Raw genomic sequence first — 16,972 nt, 5'->3', positions numbered from 1 at the left:
GATTTTTATCCCCATACAGCTAAAGTGCTGTGTACAGGGTTGAATAAAAAGTTCTGGGAAAAGATTGCTGCTTAGAGGGTCTCTAGGGTACTTAATCTAGACGTTTTTTACGACATTTGTCTAGTTGTTTTAACCTAGGATCCCCAGAAGAGAGGGTTAGAAAGAATTTTATCGTGGAGAATGTAAGGAAATCGCTAGGAAAGAGCGTAGACTTGATAGTACTAGCCCAAGGGTTTTCTAGACTCTCTAGGTCCTAAGTTCTGAGACAAGGTAAAATTACAAAAAAGAAGTTTATTTTCAGATTTTATAGGCAATTAATTTAGTTACTTTATTCAGTTTTTGATTAAAACTCGGAGGACACGGATTTCTAACCTCAAACTTTGACCTTAAAATTCTTTTATAAAGTAAGGGAATGTTTTTTTTTTAAGATTTTCTTTCGACAAATTCGTAGTAATTGAAGTCAGATTCAGAATTTATCAAGATAAAGGGAATAGATTGTATTCTGTGACGGTTCAAAATAGTCGAATTGATAGCAAGTTCCACTTCTGTCCTCCAAAGTGTTGAAAAATTATTTTAAAAAAATTGTTAATTCGTTAAAGTTTGACATCTTGGTACAAACAATCCCCTAGAGCTGCTAATGATGATCCCAATGGAACTAGCAGCCTTGGGCGAAAAAAATTTATTTAATTTTTTAGATTTGTGTGATTTATCACAAATTAAAAAAAGTTATAAAATAAAATATCTTTTAGTGTTTTTCTTTAACTATAAATTCTAAAAACGTTATGAATTTTCAGACTAACCTATTTCATCTGTCGATATCTCTATCCTGCTGTCTGCATTTATTTATTTAGTTGTAGTACGGATATGAGAAAAAATGCGAATATTTCGATGGAAATTTATTATTATCTTTGAAATTAAGCTTAGAGAGAGAGGATTTGAATTCCGGATATGGAATCAACGATGTTTACACCTTTCCCTTCTCACTATATACCGTACCTACAAATATACCTACATATATATTTTTATTTTTTTATTTAAACCATCCATGGAAAGTTGTTGTGTAAAATAAAACAAATGACGTCGAATCGATTTAATATTTCTATGTTGATATTCCCTTTTGTTTATACAACTACTTTTTTTTTTAAACATATGAGTTTTGAGTATGGGATTGAACTATAATGGATTATACCTCTCGCTATCGTATTCAGAGCAATATATGTATGTATGTAAATGCAATTCCATCCCATATATTTCTGCCAATTTAAATTTTTTAACATATATACGCACATACGGAACACATTTTTCAGGCATACAAAATGCGAAGAGAAGCGAAAAATTCTGCAAGTTTTTTTTATACCACTAAATTGTTTTATTCGAGAACGTGAGGATATTTTGTGTATGTATTCTGTGTCGTTCTTCGTCAAAGAGAGACAAAGTTTTATCCCAATTTTGCTATCTCACGGCGTTTTTCACTTTTCATTCTATTTTATAAAAATGTTTTTCTTCAATTTCCCGCCCTTTTACAACATTGCACAGTGACACAATAAATGAGTAATTTTGTGGTTGAGATTGTGGTTTTATGGACACAAGTCCACGCGCGCGAATGGGGCTGAAAGCGAGGGTGGTTGGGTAGGTATATACATATGTATATGTTGAGGGAGAATGAATCTTGAAAGTTTCAAATGATTATACATTTCGGGGGTTAATCCTTCCATTGTCGCGCAAGGGTGGTTGGGATAAGACAGGAAAAATAAATGAAATAATCGGTGGGGATTTGTGGAGCTTCTGCAAACATCTGTGCCATTCTCACCATTTCCGAATACATCTTCCTCCGTATATGTATAACCGTATTAATCGTCTCATCCATGGTGGAATCTTAATCTTCCGTCACTGTTTTCGATATATACTAAATCATTCGATTCCACCCTCATTCACTCCTGTACCACACAGAAATTCCTCCAGTGAGTAAGGGATGATGGGGTATATATATAAATGGTGGTGCACTCCGATGACTCGGGAAAAGTGTTGTGTCAATCAACCTTCTTCTGTCTGTCACGTTTGATTAGTTGACAGATGTGAAATGAAGCTGACACTTTGGAAGTTGGGAGAGGTTTTTGTATTGACAGTCTGTGGATTTTCCGGGCAATTTCAGACGGCCAATAACCTCAAAGTGAACTACTTTGAGATGGGTGGGTGCAAATGAATTTATTTATTAAATTTGTATTCAAATACACATACATTATACATAGCTATTACTCTTCTACATGCATTTATTGAGGTCTTTTGTATTAGTTTTTTTAACTGTCATCTTTAAAAATGTCACATTTGACATTTACTAATTAATTGTCAAAGTAATCATATTACATTTGACATTTATTAAAGAATTGTCAAAGTAATGATACGTTTGGCATTTTTTACAGAATTGTCAAAGTAGTTTAACGTTAGACATTTACAAAAAAATTGTCTAAAAATTATGTCACGTTTGATATTTACTAAAGAATTATCAAAGAAATCGCACGTTTGAAAAATAAAAAAATAAATTATATTTATACAATGTAATAATTATTTGTCGAAATAATATAATATTTGTTGATAACTATAGATTTGTCGAGGTAATGACATATTTGGCATTTACTGAAGAATTCTCAAAGTAATGTTACTGACATTTATTAAACAATTGTCACAGTAATTTATCGTTAGACATTTTACTAAAAAAAATGGAGAAATATTTGCCCTTTGACATTTATCAGAGAATTGTCAAAGTAATCTCACGTTTGAAATTAACTTAAGAGTTGTCAAAATAATACAATATTTGCTATAAATTTATCAAAGTAACGTCAAAAAAAGTTTAAGTCAAATTAAGTAGTTAATTCAAAGCAATTTAACAAATTTGAGTTCATTATTATCTTAAAATAATGGATTTTAAAATTGCTCAATTGACTTCTCTATAGAAACGGAAAAACCTTTTTCCATCTCCAGGAAAAACACCCCTTTTTTCCCTTCTGTCCCAATCACATTTTTCTCTCAGTGTGTTTACCCAACTTCCTGCAGTTTAAATGAATCCTAATCTCTCAGCAATTGCACGTGCTTAGGACTTTTCTGGGAAAATAGCACCTTTTTGCAATTTCACTCAATTACTTTAAACGTGCCACACACACATACACACGTTTCTCTGGGAAATCATTACAGATTGTTAGGATCTGCGTATTTTATCTCCACACACCCTTTTTTTTGCCTCTTTTTTTCCCTTTATATACCTTTAAGTTGATTGTTGAGCAATAAAATGAAGACAAACTGTAGGAGTTTATCCCACAGGATTCTAAATTGCCCAAAGATGAACCACAAAATCTCTCTCTCACTCTCATGCCACGTGAATACGATGTTGTGGGGTGAAAAAAAAATGTATATGTATTGTATACATATAGGTATACGGTAAAAGGATCTTCCTAACATATAGCACTGCTTTGGAGGAATTTTTTTTATCCACGAAATTCCATTAATTATTTCAAAATGCTGTTAAAATATTATGAATGGTAATTTAGTGGGGATTTTTCACATTTAAATGCTCTCTCACATTTTGGGGGCAGCAGACCAAGGGGAAATGGCCAAAGCCGGAGAATTGGACTCGTGTGTTTATGTTTAAATGAATGAAATAGGCACATCTGTTTATTAGAGAATCATAATGGGCATTTTGCTTTTGCAGATATCCCCAAGTGGGTATACCGCCACCCTCCCCCCTCCTAACCCCCCGCGCACGTCGTTTTGCGGCCCACCACATTGCAATGGTTTTACGTTATAATATTATTTGGCCTCTCAGTAGAAAGTAAACAAAAAATATATGTATGTAATGTATAACAACAAAATGTAAATTATTATTAATTGTTATTAAAATTACGATGTTGTGCCCCCTGAGGGTGGTGCGGTGAGTGAAAATATACATCGCCTACATACTGGGAGATAAATTGGAGGTATTTCTATGCTGAGGTAGCATCATTAAATAGTTTTTTGGGTACAGCAGGTTGTTGGATAACTTCACCGCCAGGTGCGCTAGCGGTGGTTCAGCAACACCCCACCCCCCCTCCATATATTTAATTGGTATTAATTGGCAAAAATAAACCACCCACTGTGTATAAGTTGTAATATCAACCCTCACTCCCACACACACACCCTTCACCTTTTGTATATATTAATTGAATTTGCGATTAATTAAGATATGTCTAGTATTTGCTAGTCTAATGCTCATGTGTATTTTAGGGGGGAACTGCTATGTTGCTGCGGTGAAGGGGCGATGGGGGGGGATTGTTTAGAGTGAAAGTAGCGTATTATGTGATAATCAAAGGGAAATTTGTTATGCTTTATTTACCGCTAATTTCCATTAAATGCTTTTAGCATCTAATTATGATTGCGCTTTCAATGGGATTTACCATCCAGAGCATACACGATGGGATGTCTTTTTAAAGGGAATTTTACTAACCCCCAATATATTGCAAAAGTGTGGTGAAAAAGCATTTAAAAGCATTTATTATTCTTCCATACTTTGGGTAACTAACTGAATTTTCATAGAACGAGGCGGTATGAGGGGGTGGGGGGCGTTATTTAATGCACAAAATAATTACCTCTCAATCTGTGAGATAATTAATTTAATTAATTTAATTAGAATATGATTAATTTTTGTTTAATTAATTTTTCTTTATTTTCTTTCATAATAAATTATGAAAAAAAAAATTATTCCACAATTGCAAAAGCTTTAAAAGAATGAAAAATAAATAATTTCCTATTTTAAATGGTTTTAATTTGATTTATTCTAAAAAAAATTGAGATTAAGTACATTTCATCCGTGCCTATAAATAGCCATATACAAAAAAGCTTTCATATTTTTAATTATGTATATGGATGCTTCAACTTAATAAATTATTCTCGTAAAGAAAATCAAAAGCTCGCTATGTATGTACAATTTTCAGAGTCAAAAAGAATTTAATTAATCTTCAATATATTCTCTTTTTGCAAATTCCCCAAAAAAAACATACATATAGCTAAGTCGTGTCATGTAAACCTCAGCTTATGTGTGTTTCTTCATTTGCGGGATCATCTCAGGAGTTTCTTTATCCCCTCTAAAATAAGAGGAGGAGGAGATTTTTGAGACAGAACTTCTCAAAATTGCTCATCAAATCGGAAAGCATTATCCCTCCTTGGAGCAACGATCGAAAATATGGGGAATTCTTTTGTTTTATTCTTCCTCACGCACACGTACAAGAACCGAAAAAAATGTATTTCAATTGAGAGTAATGTTGGAAGCTTTTCGGTAAATCACCCCCTCGAAGACAATTCATTCCCTTTATTTTTTTTTCTCAAGAGGGGTGGTGGATGTATTATCTCTTATTTATGGGGATTGCTCGATGAAAAGACAAATTCCGGTGATGCAGAAGCGGATGTTATGGGCAAAAGGTTTTACTTGGGGGTGGGATGAGTGGGAGAAAATGAGGTGCTCTGCCATATTTTGTTGAAGATGAGATAAAAAATTAATATGCTGAAAATGGTATACTGTATGGGAATTTTGCTTGTGGGATGTAAAACAAATGAGAGAAATTGTTTTGTCCTGTGTGTGTGTTACTACCCCGCATGAAACATTCTGTAAACATAAGGTACTTGATGTGTTATGCTTGCCACCCCAACCCCTCTATCATAGACAATGTTGTGCTAAGATGGGGCACAAAAACACACATACACTCAGAATTCCAACTTCACTTTGAAAATTGTCATCATTGCTGTATTTATACATACATTTTACCACTCCCGCCCCCTCCCTGCTTTTGTGTGCGAGGAGAAGAATGTTTTTCACTCTTGTTGGGAGCTCCTTTCACCCTCTTCCTCCATCAAAATCGCACCCCCGCCACCCCCAGCCAAAACCGAATATTACTTGGCAATGGTGAATGAAGAAGAAAATATCTTGCCATATGTCAAGACAAAAGGGGGCACAAAACAAACTCTTCTTGACATTTATAGAATTACATTGGGACGACAGTACATTAAAATGGAATGAAAGTATCATTTCCCATTTACTATAAACACCCATTCATTAAGATATATCTCTTGCGCCAGCTTTGGGGTATCATCAAAAATTTTGAGAATTTTCTGTCTCAAGGGGTTGTGCTTCGTTCAATTTTTTTTGTATCAACTTGCGAAGGGGCTGACGTTCCAAAAATATTTGAAACACTCAAGGGATTAACTTAAGTGATTGAAAAGTCTTCAAAGTAAAGTGAAAATTGGTGTAGCCACTCTCATTTTTTTTTTTCAATTTATCAACAAAAAAAATACCTATAAAGAGAATAACTTTAGACGATGAGGAGCTTTTCAAGTAAATTAAAAAAGAGATGTGGAGCTTTTATTGAAAAAAGCATATTACCTACATATAGCAATGAAATAAATATTAATGTATTGTGAAGTTATTAGAATGAGAGCTTTTCATATCTCTTATTAAATTCATACCAATTTCATGCATTGTACGTTGGAGAGATTATAATGTTGAATCAACCCACAAATATAGAGAGAGAGAGAGCCTTTGCTTCTTCTCACACAAAGAGTATCATCAAATGCTATGTCATTCTCTCAACAAACCCACGAAACTATGCATTTAATTACTGTGCCAAAATTCATTCTATTAAACTCAATCGTGTGTGTTTTTGGTGGGTATAACCCTACAAAAACGACTGTGTACGTACTATCGTGTATGTTATTTAACTTCTCTTTGCTCCTCCTTACAAATTCATCTTGGATAGTGTGTCAAAAGGAAAATTTTCCCTTTTGCACAAAATTTACTCTTTACCCCAAAAAGGAAAATTTAACCTGATGGTTCCATCGTGTGTAGTGGAGGGAGAAGAAGTATGTGAAGAGGGAAATAAAAAGCCAAAGAAGGTGAATTCTTTTACAATACAAAACACCTTTTACTCACACCCCCAATATCCATTGGAAATCTTCGATTTTATCTCACAGAGAGTAAAAACCAACACAAGTCTCCATGTTCTTCTTCAAATCTCTTTCTCTCCCCATTTTGTACACCATCCTGTATTCTAAACGCATCAGCAATTTTGCAGAAAACTAGCAACAGTCACAACACACATGTATATTATGTACATACATATGCCACTATTCAGGACCCATTTATGTCTATTGACTCCCATTTTGACCTTTAATTTATATATCTCCCACAAGTTTCTTCCAGTATAAAGTCCACTGATCGCATTTAATGTTGTTGAATTAAAAATGAAAATACCGTCTACGTGGGAGTCGTGCACATCTAATGGAAAAGTTATATTACATTATTATTTATGAATTTATTATAAAGCATCTTTTCCACGTCATAGATCCACCATGCGGAGGATGTACAACGTGCACACACATATAGCTTTTTCAACATCCTAGATAAGCTTTTTTTTGTAATATGATAAATGCTCAAAAGGATTGCATGAAATTTTAATTTTTTTTATCATGAAAAACCAACGAAATTGAAGAAATTCTGACAGTTTAATTTTCCAGCTTTTCACAAGATTAAGATTATCTTTTCTTTTTTTGGAAATGTGATATGAAAGCTTTAGTAAATTATGAAAAGCTTTGTAAAGGACTCGTTAGCTTTTTTTTTTTTGTATCTCAGTCAGTCACAATTAGGGGCGTTGTTAGAGAGAGTTAAAGTTCTCTGAAAGTTAGAACAATTTAGGCTTTTCTTTAGAGATCAAAATATATTATTTCCATGGCATAATTTAGATTAAAAAATTTGAAAAGGAACGTTGCAAAGAGAAATGTCAAATATTATAAAAGAATTGTCAAACTTTGGAATAAAACTGTCGTACATTAAAAAAAAAAGAAACATCAAACACTATGAAACAAATATCAGGGGCTAATCATAACCATAATAAATCATAATTGATTTTCAATTATTAGCAATCTTTTTTGTATATTTTTTTCTTATTTCAAACGCCTCTGATCACAATATTATCTAAAGATGGAGACGCCTGGTAGTCACAATATTCAGAAAAAAAATTTAACTTAAAGGGAAATTTCAACAAAAAAAAAACTTTAGGATATTTAGGGTTGAAAGAGTTAATTTAGGCCGATACCTAAAATCTAAATTGTAAACTTTTGAATTTTCCTATAGTGTGAACTTTTCTAGAACCTACAAAAAAAACGTAGATGCTATATAAGTCATTACGGTTATACATGCTTTTGTTTTGAAATTTAAAGCTCCAAAGAAAGAACCAATTAGCCATCTTGGCGCTTCTGTAGCACATCCCCAACACTATATTCTCTCATCCCGCGCGTTTACAACAATGAACTTCTTTTATAGTGTAGAAGATGCAGTTTCAAAATTACTCTGATACTTCTAAATGGGGGTGGTGTGGGAAAAGAACAGAGTGGGGTGTTATTTTGGATAAAAGTACACCAGCAGATGGTCTATTTTATTAAAACTTAAACCCAACATTAACCCAAAAGGATGCTCCTCTATAAATGGTGGGGAATAGGAGGGGGTGGGTTTGTGTGTGATGAGTGGGCCAACAACAACGTTCAGCACCCAAGTTAATAATGCAATATTGCAATCAGTAAATCATCCCTCAAACCACCAATGTTGCGCCCCCCCTGCCATGCATACTACAAACACATAGACACCAAAAAGTCAACCTCTTGATCTCGCATTTATAAATCATTTCCAAATCGAATGGTTTATGTGGTGCATTTCTTAGTCCAAAACTATAGGAGCGTTGATTAATTATCTTTAGACATTTGGGTGTGTCAAACGTTCACAAATCGCACACATTGTGTTTGGGCGATGGGTTTGGTGAAAATATCGCTTTCACATACGAATGGGAAACAATGGTTTCACTTTGCCGAAATACTATGTGTGGTGGAGCCAAATAGAGGAAGAGCTCTATCGAAATTCCGTTGTATGGTGTTCGTAGCTCATATAAGAAGGGACGAACAATCGTATCGCATTCTATTCACTCAATTAGACTCCCATTCCACCACTCAATCCACTCCTCCCCCACACCCCTCTTCATCTTCTGTCTGGTCTTTTGGTTTAATTGTTGGGCAAGACAATGGGAAGAAATTCTAAGTCATATGCAACAACACATATAATAAGAAACATGTGCCAACACTCCATTCCATCCTACCACTAAATGTAATATTAAATAAATTAGCTAGACGGTAATACTAGCTCGTCTTTTGAAACAATCACCACCACACATCTTTTGCATTTGAGCCAACGACATAAACATTATACCAAGATGAAATCCACATTTAGTAAGCATGCCATTCATTTTATTCACTCCTAGTCATGGGTGGATGTACTCCCCATCTCCACAAAATAGAGTGGTTAAACAAATTGTTATAGCCGTTTTATGTAGCATATTTTTAGAATGTTTTACAATTTGCAAGAAATTATTTTTAATGTTGAGTTATTTTGCCAGATTAATTTTCTTTTGGGATAAATTAAGCCAAAACACTCTTAAAAGAAATTTTGTTAAAATAACAAAAGTAATCAGTGAAAAGGGAATTTGAGCAGAATATTTTAGTTATTTTAACAAAATTTCTTTTAAGAGTGTTTTGGTTAATTTATTCCAAAAGAAATAATAATAATTTTAAAGGAAAGGATAAAAAAAACGAATTAAAATATAGTCAAAACGACAAGTTATTTAGTCAAAGATGTGAAACAGTCAAATTAACAAAAATTATTTTAATAAAATAATAAAATAAAACAGTTCAAAGAGCAGAAGTAATTCAGTGAAAAGTTACTAATAGCAGATTAAATTCAGTCGATTTAACGGAAATTTATCAATCACAATTGCAGAAGTTATTCAGCATGAGAAATAAACGTCAATTTTTGTCAAAGGAGCAGAAGTTATTCAGTCAAATTGCATTTTAAACAAAATTCTTCCACCATTTGGATTAGTCAAAATTCCCTTTGACTAAATAAAATTGTTAAATATCTTCCAATCGTTCCAACAATCGAATTATAGTCAAAATTTTTTTTTATGCTTTAGGATAAATCCTTCCGATTGCGTCAGCCAAGGGACGGTAGGTAAACCCAAACACATCCTTTCAATTTTAGGGGCCAGAGCTTTCGAGTATAGTCAAAATGACTAAATTTTTGGCAAAAGTAAATTGATGAAAATTATTTTTACAATTATTTCTGTTAAATTAACAGAATTTTTTTTAATAGTGAAATATATGAATCCAGGCTAAGAACATGTGGTAATGTACAAGAAGAAAAAAAATAAGTAAAATGTATTTAAATGCCTCCACTCTGTTTTATTCTTCGGTATATTATGTGGCATTTATTCAGCATAGATACATAAGACTGAGCATAAGACATTACATCCACCCAGATTGGTATATGGTGCGTTTAAGAAAACCACACAAACATACAGAAAATATTCCTTCTGTGGGCAAAGTGTGTGGCATTCGGAGTATTTTCTTGTACTCACGGCAGTCATTTCATCCCTTGCCACCGCAATAATATTAAATTCATTCAGCACAACATACATAAAACACACATTTCGTACACATTACACAATCTATTCAATTTCAAAACCTCATGCGCGCAAAAACTGAGGATTCAGGGGTTGGAATCTGCTAAAATATACTTCAACTCTATAATCGTTGTTCATATATCTTCCCGCATTATACGCGTTCTTCTTCTTTCTTTTTTTTTTGCTTTGCTTTATCAAATTCATGCTCAGCACCCCTCAAACCCACGCATTCACACCCTCATTTCATCTTGGCGCGGTCCTAAAGAAGAATAAGCTTGTACTTTTTTTTCCTCCTCCTTCTCATCATCCCCTAGTCTTCGTGTTGTGTGAGAAGAAGAAGAAGAAAAGGTATGCGAAACTGAGAGAAGTTTCACGTGGCATGGGATATATGTATGTGATATTGAAAGTTGTGTTGCAGAAAGATATATGTATGGTGTGTTGTATGTTTTATAAAATTTATAACCTATTGACAGTCTCTCCTGGAGATTCAATCTTCTCCGTTGGAGAATATTGGTAAATGCTTACATATTTCATATTGTCGACGCAATAATTCATAAATCTTATAAAAGCACTTTGCCACTTTCGTATAAACACACGTAGCAAAAAAAAAAAGAACTCCCACCCCCCTCCAGTAAACATAGCGGAATAAATTCTCAGTGGCTCCAAACTTGAAGATCCCTGAGCCCCATTGAGGGGGAAGTAAAGAAGGAAAAAAAAGAGGAAGACAAGTGCAAAAGAGGAAGACAATGGGAGAAGATGAAAAAAAAAGTAACAAGGTGGTTCCCTCATCGTGTCAACTGTTTACGTATTCTACGGTACCATTATCCTCTGGTGGTTGCGGTTAGATTTACCACAGCGTGGAATTTTATCCCTGAATAATCCCATAGTACACTCTAACCCCACGCGCGCATAAGGCTCTGCTGCCTACATCCTTGGGAGCACAAGAAAGCCCTAAGAGATGGGATGAAGCACTCGAGAGGTCCCTCCCCAAGAAGCATCCCATCCTCTTGTTCCTTTCGGAACACCACCACCACACACATACTTCGTATAGCCTTGCACCTTTTGCGGAGAAAAGTCTTGTGGGCTACGGGTGAGGGAGGGGGGGCGGCTTCTTAAATATTATACCTAAATCTCATCACATATATAAAAGCACAATATTGCTTCCAATCCCTCAGTCAACCACGCAGCACAATATAAAAGAGCGACTAAGACTGCTTTGCTCATTAATTTTCGTTATTTTTCTCACCACACACTTTTGCCCTCCCCCGCATCTTTATGCTCTGGCTGAAAGCTCCGTATGCTCGCCCCTCCCCCACTGTTCTGTGCCCTCCACTGCGCTCCCACACCCCAAAAAGACACACGTTTGTCAGGATTTCATATAACACCGCACATTGCTCCCTACGCGGTCTCTCCCTCATACTTCCTACGATGGTGGAGTATAGAGAAAAAAAAAAGGAAAAACATTCACTTTTGATAGACCTTTCAACGTTTGAAAAAGCCAAAATGTGTATTATATGCCTGAGAAAGAAAAAAAAATCCAACATAAATTACTTCATATCAATAATTTTCTTTACTCTACAGTTGAGATTTTTCATTCTTGATATCATCCCATATTTTCCTATTTACCTCATCCATTTTTCGTATTTTAGTCACACAACGATGCGGGTGGTGAAGACTTAACCCTGAATCTTATGCCAGAACATCTACGGTTAGGCAATATTTTCTAATAAACCACCCTCAGGCCATCCTCAGGGGAATATTTCCCATCCACTAAGGATGTTTGATGGCTAAAAGCATCGATTAAGCTTTATACTAAATTCTCCAATTCTATGATGGTGGTGGTGAATATTTTGCTATATTACAAAATTTGAGATTTAAATTTTGAATTTATTTAAAGATATATTACATATTTTGAGAGGAACTAACTAAATAAGAAAGTAAACGGCCTTGGTTAATTTAAGAAAATTTTGAGAAAAAGAAACGGATTTTCAGTCGGATACTTTGTTAATTAAGTTTTATTTTAAGCCGACATTTCGGATTTTATAAGTTCTTCTTCAGGGCATTAAATGAACTAATTTTAAACACGTCAAAAATCAACTATTTACTATACATTTACAACACGACTTGTCATCGGTGGCCCTTCATCATCGGGTGCCAATCTGTACGCAAAATGTTGTTTTTTAACGTGATTAAAATGAGTTGATTTAATGCTCTGACGAAGGACTTTTAAAGTCTGAAATGTCGTCTTTAAATAAAACAAATAATTAATCAAATATTCCACTGAAAATCCGTTTAATTCAAAATTTCCTGAAAGTAACTAACTTCTTTACAATATTTTTGCAACTGTATTGCCTTCTAGGCGTTAGAAAACTTTTTTATATTCATTTTCCCCCATATTATTGGGAGAAAAGGGTATGAATGCAGTTTCAATGGCAAAGAAAAAAGTTTTTCTTGATTTATTTTTGACTTTAACGAGAAAGAAAATCGAAGGAAAAGTTAAAGCTACATCAGAAAGGCATAAAGTTCTTTCCACATCTTTCCATCATAACTAAACAAACTTTTGGCAATTCCATATATGTGAAAATATTCTTTTATACATATTCAAAAAAATACTAACCATATGCTTATTTTTTCTTCATTTTTTTTCAGATCGAACAATATTTGTGTGGCTGCCATAAAAATTTCTACTAAAGCAATATTTCCCGTATATGTTTGACTGTTGATTTTCATCTTCCCGGTACAGTGAGCTTTTGGATTTTTGGTGTCTTGGTGTGGAGAATATTTTAAAGGTAAGGTAAATGTTGCCCCCCCGCACCCGTTGAAATGTGCTCCAAGAAAATGAATAATTTAGAGAAATATTATTTCAAGACAATCCGACCTTTTCAGAAAAAGAAAAGGTCGCTATATACGCCCTCCATGAACCTAGGAAATCTAATCAAAAGCTACAATATAATATGCGAAGGATTCCTTCTTTTACTGTGAGAGAGCAAATAGCGCGAGAGCATTACTTGTATTTTATGCAATAACCATCTCACTCTCTTCTACCGTGTTTGTACCTTGTAGTCAATGAGGGATGACATGGTGCGGGGTACGACGACGAAGCGAGATGTATTTGCAGTATTGAAATGCTATATTATGAAGTTATGATAACACAAGTTAGAATTTTGTGCTACTACTCTGCATAGGGAATGCGCTGCTGGCAGTGCACACAGGTATTTGTAGCACGTTGGAATATTGTAATGGATAGGTGAAAAGCAAGCAGATTGGGAGGGGAGGATAGGTAGGAGGAAGGTGGACAGTTGTGGGGGAGGATAGGAAAGGGGAGACAGCACAGTAGGACGCTGAGCAAAAGAGTAGAATATTTGAGGTTTTTGTCACGTTTATAGCTCATTGCTTCACGTATCTATATAGCCAAACATTTCTCCATATTATTTCATCGCTTTCACTGCTGGGCATGACGACATACAAAAGCCAAAAAGGACAAGAGAGATGATAATATCATGGGATCATCACCGTAGTTTGCACACGAATGTACGCCATTTTCTTAGGATTTCACACAAAAATTTGTGAAATTGTGCATATGCGAGTGAATGAACACCTTAGGTGATGTATTTCCTCGCACCATCCTACAAGACACACATAATACACACACCCCACTTTAATTTATATAATGCGAGCACGAATGATGTGCTCTACCGGGGAGCTCCGGGTGAAATAGGGGAGTGAGGGGGAGGGAGAAGAAAGTGTGAGCTGTGAAAAAGGGTATAAGGTCGTATATCGTGTCACAAATGCTAAAATGTGTCTTTTATGCCAAATGGTTTCTTATAAATATGATAAAGATGGTATATTTTCACTTCCCGCCATGGAAATTTTTGCCTCACCAATATTTCCTAACATTACATCTCCTTTTTCCTTCCATCTCTCTTTCCCTGCTCTCTTCAAAGCTCCCAGGAGTATAGGAAAAATTTACATTTTAATGCTACATCTTTTTTTTAGTAGTAGTATAACACCCCATGCTCCATATCGCTTCTATATTATTGAAAATGACCAGCACTGCGGGTGAAAATGTTATGGATAACACACACAGAAAGGGGGTATTAAGTGTAGAGTTGGTAATAATTTAGATGGAGGATTTTCACACACACACATTATTTTCTAAAAGGAGGTTAAGCGCCTCAAAAGCCACAGTAAAAGTTCCGAATTTATTGCAAAATGCACAAAATCCAGAAAATAATGTGAAAAGGAAGATGCTGTGTGTGTGTGGACCTCTTGGATAAAATCATCAACCTCGAGGAAATTCCTCTATGCATTTTCTTTCTAATGGAAGGATAATGGTGAGCACTTGTGGCATGGTTAATGCTAAACAATAGCAAATTTCGAACAATATGTACAACATGGGTTTTTTAATGAGATTTGTGTTTTAGGTATTATAGCATGAAAAGGTGAAATCCTTGTCCCTATTTTGTATACAACGAATTTATTTATTTATATCCATTCTTCAGTGAAGAAGGTAGGAAGAATGTGTGGGTGTTTAAAAATAAATGACAAAACAGGAACGTTAAACGTTAGAAAATAAATGTCAAATTTTTGAAAATAAATGACATAACAGGAATGTAAAATTTTTGATAGGAAATGTCAAAAGTTTAAAAATAAATGACATGTAAGTGACGTCAAAAGTTAGAAGAAAGAAATGTGAACGTTAGAACAGAAAAGATTAAGATTGTACCTATGTAAAACGTTAGAAAATAAATACCAAATTTTTGAAAATAAATGACATAACAGGAATGTCAAATTTTTGATAGGAAATGTCAAAAGTTTGAAAATAAATGGCATGTAAGTGATGTCAAAAGTTAGAAAAGGAAGTTTGGAAAATGTACGTCAAATCTTAGATACGAAATGTCAAACTTTAAAAAAAAATGACATAACAGAATCATTAAAGGTTTTATGAAAAAAACGGCGAACGTTAGAAAGATACGGCAAACGTCAGAAAAAAATTCAAACGTTTAAAGAAAATTTCAAACGTTAGAATTATTTATTTATTTATTTGATAAAGGGGTTGCCATCATTGCTGATGATTCCCCTGTGTTAGAATTATTTGACTGCAAAAATCGTTTATATAATTTAGTAATTTCAATCTTCATAAAATTCTGCTTCTTAAACGTTATTTTTAAACCATTTTTAGTGTCATTTGATTGAAAAAAAAATTAAAGAATCTTCCTTGATGAAATTTCTAGCTAGATTTCAAATGTTTTTCTGAACAATTTCCACAAAAGAGAAAACCCTTAAAATCGTTAAAACTGATAGAAAACAACGCTTTTAAATTTTTTTTTTAAAAACTAATTTAACTAATTTTTAAAATTAAAAAAAAAATTAATTGGAAAATTTCTAAAATAAAATTAGTTGGAGCGTTTTCAAAGTTTTCCCCTCAATAAAATTGAGAAGCACGTACATATATTTTGCAAAAGCAAAACCTCTATGGCAAAAGGTATAGTAGGTACCTATACCTATCTACCTAGAATACATCTTGATATAATCAGAGTATCAGTTACAAAAGTTCTATCTAATGGTTTCACATTGTATGTTCCGGGGAGCGTATAGTAGCATGGTATAGAAGGTAAAATATTCTCCACACAATTGGGCCATTGCAAATTTTAGTGTAAATAGGTAATTTTGGTGGTTATTTATCCCACTAATTTGGGGTTTGGGAAAGCAAAAGGTAGTGTGTGTGTATGCGGAAATATATTTTCCTCTTTTGCCTAGGCTATAATGTCTGCCATGGATTGTTCGTTCAACTCTGTGTGGCAATAGTGAGTGTTAAACATTGGTGTTTCCAACCGTGGCAGAGCTTTTCACGAATTGACGATGTCAGAATGTTAATTTAAACACACAAATACACCACATAGAATGAGGGGGTGGGTTGGGGGATGTGGGGGGGGGGTGGGGGCAGGAGAGTATTCTCATCCAATAAGCCTTTTTCATTTATGCAACTTTTGACGCAAAACTATTATGAGTATAACATAAATTTCATTCCCCACATGCATCCGCACAGTGTGGGCTGGCGAGATGCCCCAAAGTTAACTCTAAATACAATATAAGCTGAATGAGAGAGCGAGGGAATATATACCTACTACACCCATGCTATATGTAGTAATGCCACACAGAGGTTTAGGGGGGGGGGGGGGGAGAGAGAGGGAAAGCATGGGGTTTGCTGTATGTATGCTGCTTTGTAGTCTAACTCCACAGTCAGTGTGTTGTATTAAAATGGCAAGTGTTCATTACGCTTGAGGAACTAAATGGCATGGATGTAAATAAGAGTGACGAGGGAGAAGGAGGATATGTTATAGAGAATCATCGTGTTTTGTGGCACTTAACTTGACGGTTTTCACCACCTCCCCCTTATCCGGTATACATAAAACTGGACAATGATGATGAGGGAAAAGAATAAAGGCGAT

The 16,972-nt window shown here is 34.5% G+C and overlaps 1 protein-coding gene across 5 annotated transcripts in view; it reads left to right on the top strand.

Annotated features, from left to right (window-relative positions):
• Positions 1-16,972, top strand: part of LOC129788381 (tyrosine-protein phosphatase Lar) — a 138,745-nt gene that overhangs the window by 10,184 nt on the left and 111,589 nt on the right. For all 5 annotated transcript variants that reach the window (XM_055824359.1, XM_055824362.1, XM_055824364.1 and 2 more), the window contains one exon: positions 13,170-13,309. The gene's annotated coding sequence lies outside the window, so the exon portion shown is untranslated. The remainder of the gene's footprint in view (positions 1-13,169; positions 13,310-16,972) is intronic.

This window comes from Lutzomyia longipalpis, chromosome 2, assembly GCF_024334085.1.
Source record: "Lutzomyia longipalpis isolate SR_M1_2022 chromosome 2, ASM2433408v1".
NCBI classification, from domain to species: domain Eukaryota; kingdom Metazoa; phylum Arthropoda; class Insecta; order Diptera; family Psychodidae; genus Lutzomyia; species Lutzomyia longipalpis.
The sequence above is the reverse complement of the archived record's forward strand: the minus strand, read 5'-3'. Positions and strand labels throughout refer to the sequence as shown.